We start from the raw sequence: 14,471 nt of genomic DNA on the forward strand, positions 1-14,471 counted from the left end.
ATATATATATATATATATATATAGGGTTCCAATGAGAACACTTGCTTAAGTGAGAACGTGAGAACAAATCGTGTGCATTCATCTAATATTTTTTAATTGTCTAGATTAGAATAAATGTGTGCAAACGCGAATTAAATGTGTGCAAATGCACTTAACCGAGGACTTTGTATGGGTCCATATGCGGAAAGAGCGGTTTCCTTCCCAAAGGAAATCTAAGTTGCTACCCCGTGGTGATGGACCATTTCGTCTGCTTACTAGGCTCAACAACAATGCTTACACATTAGAATTGCCAAGTGAGTATGCAATAGTTATTGCGTGGACCGTGGTCCACACAGCTAAGTGAAGCTAATCAAGAATATGAAGATGTAGTTGAATTGAAGGTGGACCAGGTAGTCAATCTGATTTAGGCATAATTTGAAGAATAAAGATCGAGTGGAGGTTCATACGTTATAAATCAATACTTGGAGTATTTTTCTTGCAAATAAAAGTTTGAGACTATTTTAGACCGTCCTTATGCTATTTAATTTGTAAAGTCCAAATTAGGCTTATAAATCCTAAATTAAATGACTTTGTTATCCTAGTCTTGTTGCTAGTTGCATCTTTTTAGCTAGTCTAGCACTAGAATAACACATTTTGAACTTAAATGTCATTGATGTAAGGGCTAGCTAAAGTGTATAAATAACCATGCTATTATTTTTGTTAGACAGATAATTTTAACAGTAGTAAATTCAAGAATATTGGTTTGGCAATTTCTTTTCCTTGAGTTCATAAGGAGTAATTTGACTTATATTGAAATTTACTTTCTAAATGATGTTATTCTTATCTCTATCTATCTTTGGAGTGGCGAGACTTTGCACCACCACTTTCCTTCTTTTGCTTCCATTACCCAACCATTCTTCCTTAATAGCCGGAGCCCACAACTAGGGCTGAGCGAAATCCGAAGAAACCGAAAAAACCGATCGAACCGCTAACCGACCAAGCTAAACCGAACTGAACCGCTACCCGATTCGTAAAACCGAACCGTCATTTAAAACGACGTCGATTTACGGCTTTCGAGTGGGGGGGGGTTTAAAAAATCAACCCGATCCGTCCGAATACCCGATTAAAAGTAGGGTTACGTATGTAGAGTGCAATACGACGTCGTTTAGGCTTAGTGTATATATATATATATATATATATATATATATATATATATATATATATATATATATATATATATATATATGTTGCTACGGAGAACTTCTCATTTGCACATTCAGTCTCTTCTCTTAGGGTTTCCAGACGAGACCTTCTCTTCTCTCATTCTCTGAGACGTCTGAGATCTCTCTGGCTCTCTACGCAATCGCACCTTGCGATTTTCTCACTCCTCAGTTCTCTCTTCTCTCTTCTCTCCTTGTCCGGTTGGTTCTGTTATAGTCTTCTAGAGTTCTAGACGACGGTGGTCACTGACTCACTGGTGGAAGCCCTGAGGCCCCGACTGGTGTAGTGGTGCTGTGGTGGACGTGGACCGTGGACTAGTGGTGTCGTCGACTTCCAGTATATAGTATACAGAAGCCCTCGTTCTTCGGGGTATTTGTGAGAAAAGAAGTAACTTGCTGACCCTATTTTTATATATTTGCAGTTCTTAAATTTATTGTGATATATTATGTGGTCTCTGTGAATCTGTGATATTCTAGTGGAAGCACTGACTTTGTTACTGCAAAATGCAAACCCTAGTTTTGTAAAAGTTATTTGTTAAATTTATTGACATATTACTCTGAGTATATTGCAAATTTGTGAGTATTTTGTGTCTCTGACTTTCTGTGATATTGTGGTGGAAGCACTGACTTTTTATTAAAACTCTAGTGTTATAAAATTGATTTCAGAATGTGTGAATGTGTGATATGTTCTGTGATGTTCTGGTGGAAGCACTGACTGTGAGAAATTTGAATTGTTATAATGTTATGTCCCTAAAGGCTTAAATTGGTGGAAGCCCCATAGAAATCCTTTTAATGATGTTGATGAAATAAGCTGTATATATATTATAACAGTCTCTGATTCATCTAGATATTTAAAATATATCCCGAAAAATTTGGATTTCTTTGTATTGTCTGTTTATGGATGTATGCCCTCAATTGTATTTGTAAATTTGTATATGTAATTATGCATTCCTGTAAAATGATGACACAAAATGTGTCTGATTCTGGAATGATTCAATGATTTCATCAGTTTCATGCACTAATGTCTCATCTTGAATATGAGTCCTACTTTGTGTACTGATAGTTAACCATTTTTTAGATTGAAAATATCAGTATGCCTGGTAGTCAACCTCCCAACTCTTCAACTGAGGGAAATACAAGGTTGGAAGCCCAAACTGTTGAGCAAAATAATCAACAGAATGTGCAACCTCCTGCAGTTCCTGATAAGAAGAGAAAACAGGTTGATTCCAGATCTTTAGTATGGGATCATTTTGAGAAAAAAAAAAGTGTTGGTGTTACTGTGAAAGGAAAGTGTATTTATTGTGCAAAAGTATATCCTTGTGAGAGTAAAAAACATGGTACATCTTCCTTGAGAAACCACATGGTGAGTTGTATGAAGAACCCTCACTCTAAGGAAACTAGGCAATCCCTTTTAACATTTCAAGCTGTTACATCTTCTGATTTATCTCAACCTTCTGTGGGGGAAATAGGGACCTATGTATTTAATCAAGAATCAATTAGAAGGGCCTTGGTTGAAATGATAATCATAGATGAACTGCCCTTTAGATTTGTGGAGGGAATAGGCTTCAAGAGGTTCATTGCTATTGCTTGCCCTAGGTTTATAGTTCCATCTAGATGGACTATAAGTAGGGACGTCCTACTGGTCTATGAAGAAGAGAGACTGAAATTGAAGGCATTCTTAAGGGGTAGCAGTCATAGGGTTAGTATCACCACTGACTCATGGACATCCATCCAAAGGATTAACTACATGGTAGTTACTGCCCATTTCATTGATTTTGAGTAGAAGCTCCATAAAAAAAATCTTGGCATTTGTCCTTGTTACCTCTCATAAAGGTGAATATCTAGCCAAAGCCCTAGAAACTTGTTTGCTTGAGTGGGGGATTAGGGATGTTTTGAGTGTGACTGTTGATAATACCTCATCCAATGACACTGCAATGGGGTTTCTAAAGACTAAAATTGTGTCTTGGGGAGCATCTACTGTGAGGGCAAAGTATATTCACATGAGATGCATTGCTCATATCTTGAACTTGGTAGTGCAAGATGGTCTGAAATACTCTGATAGTTCTGTGAAGAAAGTCCGGGAGGTGGTTAGATATGTTAGAAACTCTCCTGCTAGGCTTAAGAAGTTCAGGGATTTGGTTGATTTGTTGAGTATTGAACAAAGGTCTTCTTTGTGTTTAGATGTTCCAACCAGATGGAACTCTACCTATTTGATGTTGCAATCTGCATTGAGTTACCAGAAAGTATTTGAATCTTTGGAATCTAATTATTCATTCAAGTTTGACTTGGGAAATTCTATTCCTAATTTTATGGACTGGGAATCAGTTGGTGGTTTAGTGAAGATATTAAAATGTTTTTATGAAATGACAATCAGAATTTCTGGTTCTTTGTATTTCACATCTAACACATTCTTCACTGAGATTTCTGATTTGTACTGCATATTGAAGAGCATGGTGGAAGCTGATGGGACAGTGAGTGTTATGGGGAAAAATATGAAGGAAAAATTTGAGAAGTATTGGAGTGATGTAGACAAAATGAATCTAATGATTTTCTTTTCAAACATTCTAGACCCCAGGGATAAATTGGAGTATATGCCTACTCAACTTAATCATATGTATGGTGAGGGAAAGGGTAAACCATACTATGAAAAAGTACTTGTTGGTTTGACTGAGTTATTTGATGATTATTCTGTCAATTCTGGTGTCTCTTCTGTTCCTGCTTCTAGTCAGTCTCCATCTATCTCTGTTGGTAGTGATTCCTCTGTATCTGCACATGCCTTTGTTGGTATGCCACAACATTTCCACAAGTCCCAAATTAAAAAAACAAAGATGGGAGTCTGGGGGTAAGAAAAAAACTGAGTTGGATGTATACTTGAGTGATGCAGTAGTTGAAGAAGAAGGCTCCTTTGATATACTTAGATGGTAGAAGATTAACTCTGTTAGGTTTCCTATACTGTCTAAGCTTGCTAGGGATGTCCTAGCCATCCCAATCTCAACTTTTGCCTCTGAATCTGCCTTCAGTACATCTGGGAGAGTATTGGATCATTTTAGGAGTTCCATTAACTCCAAAAATTGTGGAAGCTTTGGTGTGTACACAGGATTGGCTTAGAGAGCAAAATACTCCTTTATGTATTGAGGAGAACCTGGAAGAGTTGGAGAGGTTTGAAAAAGGTAAAAAAGTTTAGACTACATTTCCTTGACTTTTTTCACATTTTACAATTTACATTATTATTTCTTTTTGAAAATGAAAGATGATATATTAATAGCTCAAACCAGAATAGTTTGCAAGTACATAGGAAGAAATAAAACGGGGCATAAAATCACAGTACTCAATTATCTCCTCCCCAGAATTACGCAAGGCATATTTCGCTAAGATATGGGCTGGAACATTTGCAGCTCGCTTTACAAACACAAAACGAACCAAAGGAAGAAGCTCCAACTGCTTACGAATGTCATTTATAATAGCACCAAAGGGGGTGTAATTTTGTCCGGCGTGTACGGCATTTGTCACCACTTGCGCATCCGTCTCAAGCATTACCCGCGACCAGCTCTTCTTCCTTATCCAACTTAGCGCCTCTCGCGCCCCAATAGCTTCAGCCTCCCTAACAGAATATAGTCCCTTAATCTGGAAGATCGTCGTTCCCTTCACTACCCCTTCCGCATCACGTACGATCCATCCATAACCCATTATGCGCTGCTCAGCATCCAAAGCTACATCAATATTCAACTTGTAATAATCTGGAGGGGGTAGCTGCCAATTTACATTCTGTACATGCTGCATGGCAGTTCCATAGGGCCTAGCATTTGGTATTCCTTGTGCCATTTTCCAGTTCTGAGCATAACTCAACGCCATACTCACCAAAGTTCTAGGATCAATACTTTGTTTGCTCCAAACCATAGCATTTCGATTCTCCCATATTGCCCAACATATAATCACAATCTTCTCCACTATCTCCTTTGGTAAAACAGTCCACATCTCCTCTAACCACAAATCAATCGAAACAGCAAAGCCCATATTCCACCCCGACGCAATCTCGTTCCAACACTGATGTGCAAAAGCACAATTTGCAAATACATGGACCACTGTCTCCGGCTCCGTTCCACACAATGGACATAAATAATCGCAAGCAACCTGTTTAACAAGTAATGCATCCTTAGTTGGCAATTTTTTCATACACATGGCCCAGAAAAAACATTTTATCTTTGGGGGTAATTGGAGTTTCCAAACTGCAGCCCATGGCAATTTTTGGTTATGATTCATATCACCACAAGCTAACCTATATGCACTTTTAACAGAATAAAGTCCAGTGTCCTCCCACCCCCAATACATTGAATCAGGCACAGGTTCGGGTGGAATAGGCATGTTTAAGATCAGTTTCGCATCCCGTGGATCAAAAATATCATTGATAAGTTCCGTATCCCATTTCTGCATATCCACACATAAAATAGACTGGACCATAGGATCAGTACCAAAATTATGCTGCAGAGTCATAACATAAGGATTCTGTGGATCTGGAAGCCAAGGATTGCCCCAAACTTTCACTGTACCACCATCCCCAATCCTCCACCGGACTCCCCCACTCAACAACCCTTGCGTTTCCCTAATGCTTGACCACACGAAAGATGGATTTGATCCCACCCCTGCCTCCAAGAAAGAACATTTGGGGAAGTATCTAGCCTTAAAAACCCTGGTCACTAACGCATCTGGCTCGTGTAAAAATTTCCACCCTTGTTTCCCCAACATGGCTAGGTTCATCTCTCGTACCCTTCTAAACCCCATTCCCCCATAGTGTTTTGGTTTACATAAGTCCCCCCAAGTACTCCACCGAATCCCCTTTCCCCCTCTCCCCTCACAACCCCACCAAAATGAGTTCATTAGCCGCTCAATATCCTCACAAAGCCCCTTCGGTAACAAAAAAACGTTCATAGCATAATTTGGGATGCTTTGAAGAACTGTTTTTAAAAGTATCTCCCTACCCGCCCGGGACAGAAAACGATTTCCCCAATGCAATATCCTATCCCGAACCTTCCCTTTTATGAATCCCAAAATCTCTCGCTTCCTCCTCCCTACATACCCCGGGAGCCCAAGGTATTTTCCCCTCCCTTGCTGTTCGTGTGCTTCTAAAGTTTCACAAACAGCCTCCTTATCCTCCCTATGAACATTGTTACCGAAGAGAATCGAAGTTTTGGCGTAATTAACCTGCTGGCCACTCGCAGCCCCGTAGTCCTCTAAAACATCTCTTAACACCCTTGCCTCAAAACTGTTTGCTTTGAAGAAAAATAGACAGTCATCGGCGAAAAAAAGGTGAGAAATATGGGGTGCATTTCTCGCAACAGAAATCCCATGGAAAATCCCTTCCCTTTCCCGATCTCTCAACATTGCACTCAGACTTTCAGCTACAACAATAAAAAGACATGGTGAGAGCGGATCCCCCTGCCTTAGTCCCCTCTCAGGGATAATCGGGCCCCATTCCTGCCCATCTACCAAAACCTTATAGCGGACAGACGACACACACTCTTTCATTAGACCAATCCACCTATCACTGAACCCCAATTTCTGCATAACTTTTCCCAAGAAACCCCACTCAACTCGGTCATAAGCCTTACTCATGTCAATTTTTAAAGCACAAAAACCCCCTTTACTACCCCTGTTTCTATTCAAAGCATGAGTAGACTCAAACGCAATCATAACATTGTCAATAATGGAACGCCCCGGGATAAAAGCACTTTGAGCGGGAGAAATAATAGAGTCCAACACCCCCCTAAATCTATTTTCCAAGACTTTTTCTAGGATACGATATAACACATTACAAAGGGATATAGGGCGAAACTCAGACATCAACTCTGGGTGTTTTGTCTTTGGGATTAGGACAATGTGAGTGTCACTTACTGAAACAGGTAACTGACCGGAGGTAATAAAGTTTTGACAAAAGGAAACTACCTCATTTTCCAGGATATCCCAATGCATTTGGAAGAAGCCTGGAGACAAACCATCCGGGCCCGGAGATTTGTCCGGATGCATTGCGAACACTGCTTCACGCACCTCGGCTGGGGTAATCTGTTTCTCCAGGTTATCATTCTGCTCTGTCGTAACTTTTTGTTGCACACACTCAATCACCGGCCTTATCTCCCCCTCCTGACCCTTAAAAAGTTTGGAAAAATACTCCACAACCACTTCCCTCATCCCGGCTTCATCTGTGACCAAATTCCCTCGAGAGTCTTTCACCCCCGTTAGCCTATTTCTACGCCTTCTACCATTTATAGAATTATGGAAGAAACGAGTATTACAGTCCCCCCCCCCCCCCCCCCCTTATACCACCAATCTTTAGCTCTCTGCTTCAGCCGCTCACAGTGAGATTGTTGAAGGCTCAAGTATTGACGTTGAAGCGCACCGAACTCCCTCACCCCGTTTGGGTCTACTGCCCCTCGCAGGGTCCCCATCCGTGACTTACATTGCTCAATCTCCCTCACTTCCCTAGTCATCTGTTTTCTACCCCATTCACATACCCTTCCGCCACAGCCAAGTAATCTGTCAGCAATGGGGACCCCTTCCAACGCCGTCCACGCAGACTCCACCACAGCCTTGCACTCAGGAACCTTACCCCATGAATTTTCAAACCTAGTCCTCCTTCTAAACCTTCTTCCACCCACAGTGTTTATCCGCAGAAGTAAAGGCATATGGTCACTGCTGCTCCCTTCGACTGACCATGCCTTTGCCTCTGGAAACAAATCCCTCCAACCCCCAGACACTAAAATCCGATCAAGCTTCTCGCTCACCCAATTTGGTGTTCCCCTACCACGCTCCCATGTATATTGATACCCCCCAAAAGGGAAATCAAATAACCGGCTTGCCCTAACCGCTTCCTTGAACCCCCTAATTAGCCATTTAGGGTGTGGTACCCGCCCCACCTTCTCCCTTTCATCCAAAATATCATTTAGATCCCCCCTTAGGGCCCATGGAAGATCACTTTGAGAAGATAGGTACCTTAACAGCTCCCAAGATACTTGGCGTCGACTTCTGTCAGGGTTGCCGTAGAACCCCGTGAACCGCCACCGTACCCCTCTCTGAGTGATCTTTGTGTCAATGTAGTGGTTGGAGTAACCAACCACCTCCACATCCAATCCCCCATTCCAAAGTAGAGACAAACCCCCACTCCTCCCCGTCGACTCCACCGTAAAACAATTGTCGAACTTTAATTTAACTCTCACATACTCCATTCTCGTCGTACCACTCATAGTCTCAGTTAAAAAAAGAATGTCAGGCTTGTATTTAGTGACAAAGCCCAACAAAACATGAACTGCCATAGGATTTCCAAGCCCACGGCAGTTCCAACTAAAACAACTTATTGGGCCGGGTGGGCCTGGAGTCCAGGTCCCACCTCATCAGAATTATTCTGACTTTCAATAACCATTGGGCTAGCCCACTTCTCAACCCCCCCTTCCTTTCCTACCCTGCGCCGTTTCTGGTCAACCACCACTACCCCCTCATCCTCACAATACTCATTACCCGTATTTAAACTGACATTACTAACATTTATATCTCCCTTTGAGCTTGGAGAAAACGTCTCCTCCCCCACGTCCTTCATTAATTCCCCATTATGGAGAACCGTTACATGCGTTGTGCTCTCCCCCTTCCCCTTCTCCACCGCAACGGACGTCGCGACCGGCTCCTCCAGGACAAGCCACCTGTTCGTCGGCGCCGCCACAGATCCTTTTCGCCCTCTTGCTCTCAACCAAGGGCCAAACCGCTTCTCACCCTCAGCCACTGGCTTATCAGCATCCACTGCACAAAACTTATCTGCATGACCGATTACACCACACGTAAAACAAAAAGACGGCAGGCGCTCATATCTGAGATCGATCCAAAACCATTCAGCACCCGGCCTCTTCATCTTCATCTTGGCCATCAGAGGTTTTGTCACATTTATGAATGCCCGGACTCGCATGAATGCACATCCCGTTTCGGCAAAATTTCGCAGCTCTGCACTTTCAAACACACCAACATGATTCCCTACTACCTTTGCCACCTTCTCAGACATAAAACCACCAGGGAGGTTGTGGACCTGTATCCAAAAAGCAGTCGTATCCAGTGGAACTGTTTTTGGATTATCTCCGTCATTCAAACGACGAAGGAGGACGAGATTCTGATCAAACGTCCAAGGGCCGTCCCTCATAATCCTAGAGATATCCTTTTCACAATAAAAAAGGAACAAAAAACGATTTGAACCCAATTCACGAACCATCACTCCCCTCACCGGCTTCCAAGCGGTTGCCATGACGTCTCGGAAAATCACCAATTTAACGGATTTATCCGTAACGACACGGCCAACTGCTGCATATCGGTAATTGAAAGTTTGTTGTGGAACATCATCGATCTCTACTATGACACCGTCATCGTCATCAACAATCGACAAAGCTTCGCACGCATCGGTCAGATTACTAGTACTGCCTTTCTCCATCGTTACCAGCAAAAAAAGAGAGAAGGGACACACTCACACAGAGAGAGGGAAAGACTCACACGTTTAGAAAACGGAGAGAGGAAATTATTTCCAATAACCTCTGCTACCCAACTCAACCTAAACAATGAAACTAATCTTTCTGTCTTTCTGTGCTTTTGGTTTTTTTCATTATTATTTCTAAGTTCTAATTATTTGAAAATTGCTTATTTTTGCAGAGTTAAGTGGTGAAGGTGGAAGTGGGAGGTTTCTTGGTTCTATACTGGCTACGATTCCTGTAATGTTATTCTTTACATTACTCATTTACTCAATTACTTGTGTCTGATTTATTGCAATATTTATACTATTTGACTCAATTGCAATCTAATCTCTCACTTGGTATTTTTTGAGGGTCATGGTAACTGATTTTATTAAGTTGCTGGCTTGAATGCTTGATGCCTTGATCATTTGCTTGCATTGGACCTCTGTAAGTATGAATGTATGATAATGGTAACTGGTAAGGGTGCATAAATTTGCTGGCTTGTGAAGGCTTGGTAACTTTTTCTAAGTTGCAGCCTCAAGTCCCATGTGCATCTGCTATTTTGGTAAATGGTAATCTGGTTGGTAATGTTTATATTTTACTATGTGTGTCCATCTGTCCCTTTTTCCACAGCAATGATGAAGCTTCCACCTTTAATCTGAAAAGGATTAAGTTGATAAGTTGCTCTAAACTTATTGTTTATTGTAGCAATTTGCCCTTAATCCAAAATTGATATGGAAAAATGTTTACTGAGCCAACTATGTAATAATATAAATATATATAAATCCATTTTCTGTGTTTAATTTACAATTATAATCCATTCACTAACTTGTTACTTGTCACAATTCACAGGAAGAAGAGTAGCTGGCTGACTTAACTCTATCTTGATTCTTGCTGAATGCTGATCTGATTGACTGCTTGTCTGCTTGACACTTCACTACTTCACTGTTGTAGTGTTGTGTATTTTGTAATAGACTAATGACTATTGACTAATCTGTATTTTGCATTTTTGTGTAATCCATCCTTTTGCTGATAGACTACTTAGTAATACTAATTACTAAGTTAGTATTACAAGCTTAGTCTATTAGAGATTTAGAGGCTTAGAGCTTTTAGTTTTGCTATTTTACTTATTAATTGCTATTTTACTTTTAGTTTTGCACTTTTATTTTTCCAAGTAATGAACTTTTTAGGTTTTTTTTTTTTTTCCTTTTTTTTTTTTTAAAAACTGACTTATCACCCGATCCGATTTGCATAAAAACCGAACAGATAAATATCATTAATACAACGGGTAGGGTAATCAAAACATCAATCCGATATCCGTTCGGATTTGCCCTTCCGCCATCCGATCCGAACCGATCCGTCCGCTGTACACCCCTACCCACACAACTGTGCATCTTTCTATTATGTTAATTTGTAGATACACATGAATTTACCTCAACAACCAAATTATCCCTTCAATTATCTGTACAAGAAAACAGCAACATATAGTGATCACCTTTCAGGTTATAACTTGGTAATTAACACAGTGAGTCGGATGGGTGATAATATATATAATATTGTAAATAATGTTACAGAACAAATGGGGAATTAGAGATATAAGCTGCAGAATCACAGAACCAAAAGCCATGCAATTCATCACTGCAGTTTTACATTGCCTCTTGACCTTGTCAAGTAAACCAATCAGCTTAACAACATTAGTACTTGTAGCTAGTTCAAAACCATTTAACATCCTCTCCTAAGATGAAAATAAAGCCAACATGGCTAGATTTGGGATACACATTCTCATCAGATGGAAATCTATCAACCTCCTATATTTGCAGCCTGCATTTATTGAACTATTCAAAACCGGTCCAGCAATACTGCTTCTATCTAATGCATTTTTTGAAACAAGCTAAGCTAGGCAATTACGATAATGATAGCACTTGGAATTGAACTACGTTAATGAAGTTACGTTATTAGAATGCATCTAACAACAAACCTTGCATTGTCATTTAGCATCTTATCAAAATTGAAGGTCCCATTCAGTATCTAAGTGCATACCATTTTCTAACAATAGTTAATTCACTGTGATCTCCACCAAGTCCTATGATCTTCTTCAACTGGATACGGTCATTCCTCACATTCAAACCCGTCAATTTTGATCTATGAAAGAATGAAACGATATCAGAAAAAAAAAAAAAAAAAAAAAAATAGTAACAGCTTCAATTTTGTAAAGAATGTAAAAGAAAATAAAAATTAAGAATGAAGCATCAAGCATGATGTAGCCTCTAACCTCAAACATTCTTCTTCGTAATGGATGCAGCCCTTCTAGAATGAGAGACAATTGAAACTAAAATTAGAGAGATTAATTAAGCTCCCTTCTTAAGCAGATGCAACATGCCAATTCAATTACCACCGTTAAAAATGCCTCTAAGCTAAGAGAGATTAAGCCCACTCAATCTCAACTTCTGCAGTAGGAGGAAACATATATAGAGTGATGGGAAGGGTTACAGTGAAGCCAATAGAAACTAAAATCGTTAGCTTCTCGATCAAGCCCCTCCATATCAAGATTATCCAAATTGATGGATTGCTGCAGTCAAGATTACAGTGTAGCCAATAGAAACTCACCATCGCATGCACAATGCTCGAGTTTATTAGCTTGAAGAAGCAAGAATCTTGGTCTACAGAATTCTCCATACATTTCCACAGAAGGCATTCTCCAAGTCACTGGTAAACCTTTTCAAACTCTGCTCACTGCCGTGTTTACATTGAAAAGAATGCAACAAACACATCATCATCATAAAAACAAATTGTAGAGGTGTAAGCTTTGTGAGATAATTTCATTCTGTGATTCTAGAGAAATACAGCTCCCCATTTTTTATTTCATGCTGTTAGTTATTGGAGAATTGTACGTTTGGTTCATTTATCCTAACAGAAATAGTAGTCCTATTTTATCTTCGAATTAATAGAATATAATTAGTAGTTGATGATTGTGGTTCAATAGTTATGAAATTAAAGTACAGAGCAACATCAGCCTAACATAATTTCCCAGTTAACAAACTTTTCATTCTCTGTTGGGGAAAGGCAAGCTTATTCTGTAACATCTTTGAAGAATACGATTTTTGCAAGAAATTTCAAGAGCATGATGCATCTGTAGTCTAGAGCACTCAGTAGTTTAAAAGAAAATGGTAAAAAGAAAAATTAACATGAAGACTAACTACAGGATTTGAAAACCCTCTCCTAGAAACCAAGATCACGGTAAAATCTTTCATTTGATACCTTACACAATGCATGCATGAAATGGATGTAATGAATCTCATGAAGAAGTTTTTAGAATTATAGTTAGCCTTGCACATCAATATTAATCAGTCAAGTTTAGACGGAAGCAATTCCCCTTACCTAGCTACCTGTTGATCTTCAATACTTGAGACAAGCATCGCAGCTTCAATTCCTAACTTGAAAATATTTAAAAAAAAAGGTATTCAATTAGCATATACCAATCTGCAAAAGCATATTTGTACTTGGGATTAATTGCATTCTTGAGGAGTCATTCTTGGGATATTTCAGTACCATCTATACAATAGTAATCATAATGATGACAAAGTTTATTGCATTCTTGAGGAGTCATTAACTTTTAAGTTTTAACCAAAGAAAGTAACTAATACTACAGTGAGTAACTATACAAGCCTGACTCTAGTGTAAGCCCAAACTAGGATTGTATAAAGTGGGATGTAACTCTAGAAAATGCAAAAAGTACACAATTCAAAAATCATCACTTGTAACCTAAAACATACCATTTTCTAACAGTTATATACTATGAGGCTGCCCAAGTTATCTTACATAGACACTTCTATATGTGTATTCAGTGATTCCTCATATTTAGGATCCAGAATTTTGATCTGTGAAAAATAATGCAAAAAACAAAATGAGATCTGAAAAATAAAATAGTAATTGATTTTGTAAAAAAAAAGAAAAAAAAAAAAAAAAAAAAAAAAAAAAAAAAAAAACAGCATTGAATAGAAAAGAAATAAATGTTAAGAATGAAATACGCTAGCTTTAGCATTGAATAGAAAAGCAAGCTTGAATATTAAAATCTGTAATTCTCAAACTTTTTTAGGTTTGCACATTTAGTATTAACATTTTGCATATTTAGTATTAAAAGATTACACTTGCAAAAATGTGAAAGTGTGGAAATATTATAATTGATATGTGAAAATATTTGATTGATATGCATATATTCTTAGGATCTGTAATTAGTGATATGATTTTATTCTTTCCTAGTTTAGTGATCCTTTTTATTTACTTTCCCTGATTATAGGATTCTCTTCCCTATAATCAATCTTCTTCTTTGTATAAATTAGAGCTTGTATTTTCCAATTGTAAAGAAGAACTATTCAGAATTTCTTACATGGTATCAGAGCCTGACTCTAAACCCCTATCTCTTCTCTATCCTCCCTCACCAAATCTCTCCAGCAACTATGTCTAAACCTATTGAAACCCTTCCAGTTGATTCCTCACCGTTAGATGGGTCATCACATCCTTCTCACTCGACTATCAAAAATTATCTTAACCTTCCTCAAGTCCTTGCTTACCGTGAATTTTCCAGCAAGTCTCACGATAATGTGGCTGCAACCTTTGAAACATCACCCAATGGAGTCAGTCCTTTCTCGAAAATTAAGCTTGAGGCGCTGCAAAAGCTTTTTGGGCAGATATCTGTTGCACAACAGTCAATCCCACCTTCCGCTGAAGCACATGTTAGTATGATGAGTCATCAAGGTACCACTTCTCACACATTGGCTGCAAATTCAAATAACACAAG

General features: G+C 39.2%; 1 long non-coding RNA gene across 1 annotated transcript; it reads right to left on the reverse strand.

The window, feature by feature from the left end:
- Positions 1-3,599: 3,599 nt before the first annotated feature.
- LOC109188413 lies at positions 3,600-13,532 on the reverse strand. Its single transcript, XR_002055415.1, has 3 exons — positions 13,443-13,532; positions 5,767-5,770; positions 3,600-3,609 (listed from the first exon to the last, which is right to left on the reverse strand). It is a non-coding gene; the product is annotated as an uncharacterized LOC109188413 (long non-coding RNA).
- Positions 13,533-14,471: the final 939 nt, after the last annotated feature.

Source organism: Ipomoea nil, unplaced genomic scaffold (genome assembly GCF_001879475.1).
Source record: "Ipomoea nil cultivar Tokyo-kokei standard unplaced genomic scaffold, Asagao_1.1 scaffold0193, whole genome shotgun sequence".
NCBI lineage: Eukaryota > Viridiplantae > Streptophyta > Magnoliopsida > Solanales > Convolvulaceae > Ipomoea > Ipomoea nil.